The sequence below is a fragment of the Colossoma macropomum genome, unplaced genomic scaffold, assembly GCF_904425465.1.
Source record: "Colossoma macropomum unplaced genomic scaffold, Colossoma_macropomum, whole genome shotgun sequence".
Classification (NCBI taxonomy): domain Eukaryota; kingdom Metazoa; phylum Chordata; class Actinopteri; order Characiformes; family Serrasalmidae; genus Colossoma; species Colossoma macropomum.
Window position 1 is genome coordinate 403,017 of NW_023496045.1, and position 9,753 is coordinate 412,769.

Sequence of the window (9,753 nt, forward strand, 5' to 3'; positions counted from 1 at the left end):
TTTAAAATTCCTGCATAATTAAATGGTTAAGATGTAAACAGAGTCATTCAGAGTGGTTTGGTGTGAAACGCTCCGTTCTAGAGAAACTGACCGAGTCAGAACTGTTCACAGTGGTGGTGATAGGAACCAGACGTCCACCTCTAAAAGCCCCCTCAGAAAGTTACTACATGAAATGGTTATGAATTCACTGCCTGATGACTGAGACACTGTTTTATGATAGTTTTGAGAAGATTTTTGGGCCTAAAGAGTATTTTTAAATCTATTCATGGTGGAGGGATACATTTTGTGAGGCAAAATAGTCCCCAAAGAAAACTTATTATTTCAGATTTTCCATTATTTTCCATCATCAACATTCCATATAAACTCAGAAGACTCATGTAGGTTCACTGGTGGTTCTGGATAGTAAGGCGACCACTGGTTCCTATCACCACCACTGTAAAGACATCTGAACCACTTCACACCAAACCCTGAAACTCTCAATCTCTCTGTTTACATCTCACACACTGGATTATGGAGGAATTTTGAAAAATCAGTGTAATATCCCTTTAAGTAATCTGAAGTAGACTTGATTATGTGGACAAACCGTAGGTCTCACCTACCGGCTACTGCTGTTTTTAGCTATGCAGCGCGAACTTTTGTCCATTTATTATATGAGAAAGCTTCCTGCTGATTAATCATTCCAGACTTTGTTCTTTTCCCACTTCCTCTGTGATAAATCTTCTCTGACCATTAAACATTCGTGGCAGTCTGTTTCCTTAGACACCTGATCTGCAGTATCAGGTGACGACTAAAGCTGTTTGGTGTTGAGTAGCGGGGTAATGGCCCCTCAGCAGGTCACCTGGCTGGGTGCGGTTGAGTGAGGGGTGTGTGTTGGTTGGGGTGAGGGTGCTGTGGTTAGCGGTGTGTGTTAGCTTGTCACTGCCTGCTCTTATTCATGATCCTTACTGAGAATGAGAGCCTGGCTGTTACTAATGGAGCTGCACTGCTGCTGTCAGTGGTCTGAACTGTGAGGACCATGGACCATCCATCAGATCCCCTCTTAGCACTGTGTTTAAGGTATCCTGTGTCCTGAGGATGAGTTATTACTCCAGATCCTGGACACAATAAAACCATCTTCATTGTAGTTTTTATATATATATATATATATATATATATATATATATATATATATATGCATATATATATATATATGCATATATAACGTTATTGAACAGTGTAAATAGTTGGAGTTATTTTTCTTATTATTATTATATCATTATTATTAGTAGTACACTCTTGAAAAAAGATGGTTCTTCAAGGGGTCTTTAGTAAAGAAAATGGTTCTACATAGAATCATGAACACTCATAGAACTCTTTACATGCTTAAAGGGTTCTTTGCATTTTGAAATGGTTCTTCAGAATAAAGGAGAATGTGCTGTATATGGTTCTATTTAGCACCAACAAAGCTTCTTCTATGATTACAAGCTTGGGTCTTATATATAGAACCATATATAACTCATTCTCTATCAATCCGAAGAACATTTTCACAATGCAAAGAACCCTTTAATCATCCAAGGGGTTCTTTGAGTGTTGATGGATTTGTATAAAACCATTTTCTTTACTAAAGAACCTTTGAAGAACCATCTTTTTAAACAGTGTAGTATTAATGTGTATTTCATATTATCATCATTATTATTATTATCATTATTATGTCTGTAGAACCATATAACCAAAATACAAGAAAAATAGGAAGAAAACAATGAATAAATAAATAAATTAATTAATTAATTAAAAGAAAAGAAAATACTTGAAAAAAAGATGACAGCATTTGGTAAGATACAAAAAGAACAAAAACTCAAGAATAACTCAAAGTTTGGATTGTTTTCCATGAAATTACTGAATAATAAGCCTTATTATTCTGCCTTATTATCAAACAATTTATATTAGAAGTTTCAGTCAGGTTTTCGTTCTAACCATAGTACAGAGACAGCATTGATTCGCGTTATGAATGACCTCAGGCTCAGCGCTGATGCACAAAATCCTTCTATTTTGATTTTATTAGATCTTAGTGCAGCCTTTGATACCGTTGACCACAAGATTTTAATCCAGTGTCTTGAATGCTGGGTCGGCCTCTCAGGCACAGATTTAGAATGGTTTAAATCATATTTAAGTAATAGGCAGTTCATGGTTTCACTTGGAAATCATTCATCAAAATGATTTGCTGTTTCTTGTGGGGTCCCCCAAGGTTCAGTCTTAGGGCCTTTGCTTTTCTCTTTGTACATGCTACCTCTAGGTGATGTTATTAGGAAGCATATTATAAATTTTCACAGCTATGCTGACGACACCCAGTTATACATTCCTGTTCCTTCTGATAGTAGACAGACTGACCAGCTACAATTGAATCATGAAAAAACTGAATTACTGATCGTTGGTACAGAAACTCAGAGAAAAATGATTTTTGAGAAACTTGGTTCTTTAGCTTCATCTACCAAACCTGAAGTATGCAACCTGGGTGTGATCTTAGACTCTGAGCTCTGTTTTACCCCACATGTAATCATTTAAGAAATATCACTAAAGTTCAGCCTTTTCTTTCTCAGAGCGACGCTGAGAAACTTGTTCATGCATTTGTTACAGCAGAGTTGATCACTGTAATGATCTTCTGACTGGACTTCCTAAGAAAACTACACATCCCTTACAACTCAGAAATGTAGCAGCATCCTAACAAAAACAACACAGAGAGATCAGATCACTCCCGCTTTAAAAGAGCTGCACTGGCTGCCTGGATCATTCAGGATAGATTGTCTGTCTGTTTATGATCTTAGATCTGCAGATAGTGGCTTTCTACAGATACCCAGAAAACGTGGAGAGACTCTTTCAGTTATTCTGCTTCTAAACTGTGGAACTCAATTCCACCTTTTATTAGACAGTCAAGCTCAGAGCTCACTTTTAAGAAGCACCTAAAAACGTCTCTCTTTAAATTAGCATTTAACTAAAACTGAATGTCTCGTGGTTTTTATCTTGTAATTTAATCTTCATTTTCTTCTGATTCTAATTAAGCACTAATGATCTCTTCTATAACTGTTTTATCACCTGTCTGTAAAGCACTTTGAGCTGCCACCGGCATGAAAAGTGCTATATAAATAAAATTATTATTAATTATTATTAAGATGTAATAGGGGTTTTTAAATGTAATATTAAAGGGACAGTCCTTTATGAGCCTGTTATAAATGTGTCTACCTTTAAGAGCAGACAACAGTCCAGAGAGTTAGATTTTCTAATGTAAAGACCGGATAAAACCTCCCTTCTGATGAACACTGAGAGGACACTGATGGACTAAAATGGATATACACTCATGAACTCTGTAAACCTGTGAGGCTGAGGGATGCAGTTCTGCGCTACAGGATACTACATAATACAACAAATTACACGCTATATGTTAATTTTAGGCCAGAATGTCTTCACAAAAGTGTGTTTTAGGTGCTAAGACTGTCTCTTGCTCTTGATCACTGATGATAAAAGTATACAAACCCTCAAATTTAGAACCATCAGCTTCTTTTATTGGCAGTAAACTCACCTGAATGGTTTCCATAGCGGCTGATCTGTCCTGTACCTCAGCGGTACGGAAGTGTTTTGACTCATTCCTCTGAACAAAACTGTTTCAGTTCATGTATATTCTGGGATGTCCTGCTTGAATGGCCTACTTCAGATCTGGACACGGCGTTTCAGTGGGATTGAGGTCAAGACACTAAAATACTGAAGCATCCAGCGGGCAAAGGACCAAGCAGAGCCTCGGAGCTTTTTAGAGAAGCTGCTCTTTATTAAAGTAAAGGTTAACATAGTTTTCCTCCCTACATCAAATGTAGTCGATCAGCCAAGACGTGTTTGGCGTTTGGCGCCTGACCCTCACAGAGCAGGTACTATTTGGGTGGTGGGTCATTCTCAGCACTGCAGTAACACTGACGTGGTGGTGGTGTGTTAGTGTGTGTTGTGCTGGTCTGAGTGGATCAGACACAGCAGTGCTGCTGGAGTTTTTAAACACTGTGTCCAACACTGTGCTGGATATTTTTGGTTGGTGGACTATTCTCAGTCCAGCAGTGACACTGAGGTGTTTAAAAACACCAGCAGCACTGCTGTGTCTGATCCACTCAGACCAGTGCAACACACACTAACACACCACCACCACGTCAGTGTTACTGCAGTGCTGAGAATGACCCACCACCCAAATAGTACCTGCTCTGTGAGGGTCTATGGGGGTCCTGACCACTGAAGAACAGGGTAAAAGGGGGCTAACAAAGTATCAGAGAAACAGATGGACTACAGTCTGTAACTGTAGAACTACAAAGTGCACCTATATAGTAAGTGGAGCTGATAAAATGGACAATGAGCGTAGAAACAAGGAGGTGGTCATAATGTTATGGCTGATGGGTGTATATATATATATATATATATATATATATATATATATTCTTTATTGAGTGAGACAGTCAGAAGGAGTCCACACATACAGATATAAGCGATAATAGAAGCAATGTAAGTAGAACTAATTGCTCCTGAAATAGCTTTAAATTCCTTTTCCCTCATTTATTTACTTTGGAAATGCAGCTAATGCAAAAATAAATACTGGAAGATGAAGTTGCCGTCGCTGTGTCAGTAAACATGAATACTGAGCGTGAGTGTCGTGAGCCGGTCACTGGCTGAGTGATCCTCTCCTCGTGTTCCTGTGAGAGCTGTTTTAGGCTCTCTGGTTTCCCCATTCGGCTCTAAAGTCCACATGTTGTTGACAGAAAATCAAATGCACAGTTTCCTGGTTTTCACATATTTCTGTGGACGGCCTTGACCTGAAACGAGCGAGGGAGTATTTTTTTTTCTACTCGGTCCACAAGTCCAGTTAAACACAGTGAAATATACATAAACAAGGAAAAGAAGCCTAAACCCTCAGTTTTAGGTTCATTGCTCTTCAAGTGCTGCCACTTTTGTCATATATATATATATATATAGATGGTGGAGGGATACATGCAGGGCGCTGTGAGGCAAAATAGTCCCAAAGAAAACTGATTATTTCAGATTTTCCACTATTTCCCATCATCAACATTCCATATAAACTCAGAAGACTCATGTAGGTTCACTGGTGGTTCTGGATAGTAAATAAAATGTCTATATTTGTGTTGTAGTCATGGCGACCCCTGGTTCCTATCACCACCACTGTAAAGACATCTGAACCATTTCACACCAAACCACTCTGAATCTCTCTGTTTACATCTCACACACTGAGTTATGCAGAAAATATGAAAAGAATGGTGGAGTTCTCCTTCAGGTACATGTGAGTAAATGGCTCTCTTGTTGTTCGGAGCTGAAGGTGAGCAGATGTAGGCTGTTTTGTATGATCCGAGCAGGTTAAACGTCTTCGGTCAGGAAAGGTCGAGGTTTTGGACTCATTTTTTTTGGCTGTCCTCTGAGGGAAATTGCTCGGCCGGTCATACACGCTTACATGTCCTTCAGGACGCTGCTGCGAGCTCCATCTCTGACCTCCACTGCCCCTGGATGTTTGTGCATTTCAAGACATGAGCCCTCAGAGGCCTGTGTGAGAGCGAGGTCTCGTTCGAGTTGGACGAGAGCCTGAAGCTCTTACCGTCATGAGGCATTCATCTTCTGCTGAAGTGCTAAAGGAATTAGCTGCTAATGGTGTCCATTTATGTTGTCCTGAATGTATAGCGCTAATAGAACACATTGATTTCTCATTAGTTGCTCGAATGGAAACAGGCACAGAGATGTTTGGCTGCGTTCACATTACAAGCCTCATTACCCAATTCAGATTTTTTTGCTCAGAGTCGATCATTTTGACTTGATGGTTCACAGTAATGTTTCCTAAAAGGACCTGCAGGCATTTATCACATCACATACATGATCCACAGTTTATTTATTTATTTATTTATTGTCATGAACAGCAAAAAGTCACATTTGCAAGAGACTCAATCAGTGCAGAGGGAAAAATCTGAGTGTAAATGACTATGGCTGGTGCTGACCTGCGGCCCATAGGAGCACATTTGAAACTCAAATTTGATTTAAAAAAAACACATTTTGTTCACATTTAAACAAAAAAAACATCTATGTTTACATTTAGGCAAAAAATCACATTTATATTTAAATTTAGGGAAAAAATCACAGCTAGGTTCACATTTAGGCAAAAAAGTCACATCTGTGTCCACATTTAGACAAAAACATCACATCTGTGTTCACATTTAGACAAAAAAATCACATCTGTGTTCACATCTAGACAAAAAAATCACATCTGTGTTCACATTTAGACAAAAACATCACGTGTTCACATTTAGACAAACATAACATCTGTGTTCACATTTAGACAAAAAAAATCACATCTTTGTTCACATTTAGACAAAAATCACATCTGTGTTCACATTTAGGCAAAAACAAATCACATCTTTGTTTACATTCAGGAAAAAAAAATCACACCTGTGTTCACATAAGAAAAAAATCAGATTTGGGCCATTTGAGTCCTGTAATGTGAGAACAGTCTGTACCAACTTACCCACAGCAGCAGCAGCGAGGGAGAATGAGAACATCTCACCATGCCTGTTTTTAAACTCTCCTTCATTCAGTGTTGGCTGTGCATTTATGAGCCCATACATAAACATAAAGGGATGGATTTCACACGCCGTGTCCTTGAGATATGAAATCCTTCCAGCAGCCTCAGCTATTTCAGTCCATTTCTCTTTTTCTCAAAATTGGCTCAGTAATCTGTTCATAGTAATTAATGCAGCTGAATCCACGGCTCTGTGTTTGGGAGCTGATGTGGGCTCAGCGTCGGCACCGTCTGCGCCGATCTCGGCCGCAAAGAGCTAAATAGACTGAACTGATCCACAAACGGTGGGATCGGCTTTAGAAAACACAGATCCAGATATCGAGCTGTGAAAGTGAGTCAGTGTCTCTTTACAGACTGGCAAGCGTAGCTGCAGGCCGAGAGCAGCAGCATCTCTGTGTACTCACCCACTGAATTATTTACAGAGAAAACATGAGCATTAGCATTAGCATTAGCACAGACAGATATCAGGTCAGATAAACACTCTATGTGTGATACATTTTAACCCTTTAATGTTCTGCTCAGCCATCTGGTAGAGCACATTTTGAGTCACTACACATGCCACAAAGTGCCGTCTCGACCGTTTGGCAGATGTGAATATTTCAAAAACCACCAATTGTTTTTTTTGTTGCCCCAAACAAATAAAAAATACAAAAAAATCCATTCCTTTTTTGTCCTTGGTGAGGACATTAAAGGGTTAAGAAAAGTTAGAGTAAATAAAGAAGATTTTCATGCACCATCAGTTGTCGTCGAAATCAGGCTAGCTAACGTGCACTAGCATTACCAGTAAAAAGCCTTTTGTAATAAATGTAAAAAGATGTAAATCAGAGATTTTCATGCAGCCGGTTGATGTCTGTAAACCATAGACAAGCTAATGCATAACTAATGAATTAGTTTTTGTAATAAGTTTTAAGAAAAAGTAAAGAGGATTTTCCTGCACAGTTTTTGTCAGTTTTTGCCTACAAATAATACCCTAATTAATATACTAATGCATTAGCATAAAAGTTCTATTTGCAATGAAAAAGCGTTAAAGCAGATTTTCATGCATTGTCATTTGTTGTCTGTAAAGCATAGACTGTCTAATGTATTAGCATTAGCATTAGCATACAGCGGATTTTCATGCATCGTCAGTTGTTGACTGTATAAAAATAAGACAAGCGGTAGAGTTAGAGTTAGCATTAGCTATTTTGTATTAAATAAAAAAATGTAGAGAGGTTTTCATAAACCATCATCTGTTGTCTGCAAAAGTAGGCTAGAAACGTGTTAGCACTAGCATTAGCAGTAAAGATCCTTTCATAATAAATGTAAAAAGATGTAAATCAGAGATTTTCATGCAGCCGGTTGTTGTCTGTAAACCATAGACAAGCTAATGCATAACTAAAGCATAACTAAAGGATTAGTTCTTGTAATAAATCTTAAGAAAAAGTAAAGAGGATTTTCCTGCAGTTTTTCAGTTTTTTTGCCTACAAAAAATACACTAGTTAATATACTAGCATTAGCATTAGCATAGAAGTTCTATTTGTTATGAAAAAAAGGTAAAGCAGATTTTCATGCACTGTCAGCTGTCGTCTGTAAAACGTAGACTGTCTAATGTATTAGCATTAGCATTAGCATAGAGGGGATTTTCATGCACTGTCAGCTGTCGTCTGTAAAACGTAGACTGTCTAATGTATTAGCATTAGCATTAGCGTAGAGGGGATTGCACTGTCAGTTGGTGGCTGAATAAAAATTAGAGTAGCTAAGGGCTCCCGAGTGGTGCAACCGTCTAAGCGTTGGCCGTATCATCAGGAGATCGCGAGTTTGATCCCTGGTGATGCTACAGCCGTCCGTAGCCGGGAGTCCAAGAGAGCACAATTGGCCTCGCTCTCTCTGGGTGGGTAGGATGGCCCCTCCTTCTCCCCCCATCACTCAGCGCGATGCTAGTCAGCGCAGGCGTCTGTTAGCTGACGTAACAGATCTGGCGGTTGGCGCTTTCCTCCGAGCGCGTTCGGCTGTCCAGTGACGTTGCGTGAGCGGCAGCTCGAAAAGAAGCGGTGGCTGGTTTCACAGGTCTCGGAGGAAGCCTGTGTTAGCCTTCACCCTCCTAGCGTTGATAGCATCGTGTGATTGGGGGAGTCCTAACTAGCGGGTGGAATTGGAGACGACTAAATTGGGGAGAAAACCAGGTAAAAATTGAAAAAAATAAATAAATAAATTTAGAGGAGCTAAAGCGTTAACAGTTTTGTTTTTAATTAGAAAATGTAGAGAGGATGTTCATTTACCGTAAGTTTTTATCTGTAACATAAATAAATAAATAAATAAATAATTTGACTAGCTTGTGCATAGCACTAGCCTCAGCATTAGCATTAGCATAGAAGTACTTTTTATTAATCAAGGAAAAGCAGAGGGTTTTAAGCACTGTCAGATGCTATCAGTAGGAAAACAGACTAGCATAGAAGTTCTTTTAGAAATATTAGCATTAGCAGTTTTGCATTAAATTAAAATAATATAGAGAAGATGTTGCTTATATACCGTCAGTTGTTGTCTGTAAAAACAACAACAAAAAATACACTAGCTTGTGCATAGCACTCGCCTTAGCATTAGCATGGAAGTTCTTCTTGTAATACGATACAAAACAGTCACAGTATGTAAAAATGAGATGAACTAATCCAGATAACAATGTATAGATAAGTAAATGCAAAATAATCTAAACGAAGAAAAAAATTATATGGGTCATTCTACAGAAACGTCCACTGTTCTGTTTCTCCATAGGAGTCACTGGTGTTACTGATCCTCATTGGTGTTACACATAATAAAGGAAACACCAGAGACATTTTTAATGAAACATGAATTTTACAGAATGGCTGCTACAGAGCATCAAACCACATGTTGTCAATCATGGAATATCCACCAAAATATGGAATTTAGTCCATTTGTGTTCTATTTTTTCTCAATTACCTCAGAATAAAGTCGGTGACACCAGTGACTTCAGCTAAAAGCTTCATAGCTAAATGAGAAAATCTCTGATAATGAGACACAGGGACTCACCATGTGCTTTTCTTCATAGATCCTCAGACAACAGGTAAAAGGAAGTCGAGTGATGTCATCAGTGTGACTTTTATTTCAAAATAAGAGATTTTTTGTTACACAGTAACACCAGTGACACGACTCCTGGGGACAACAACTCTCATTATATA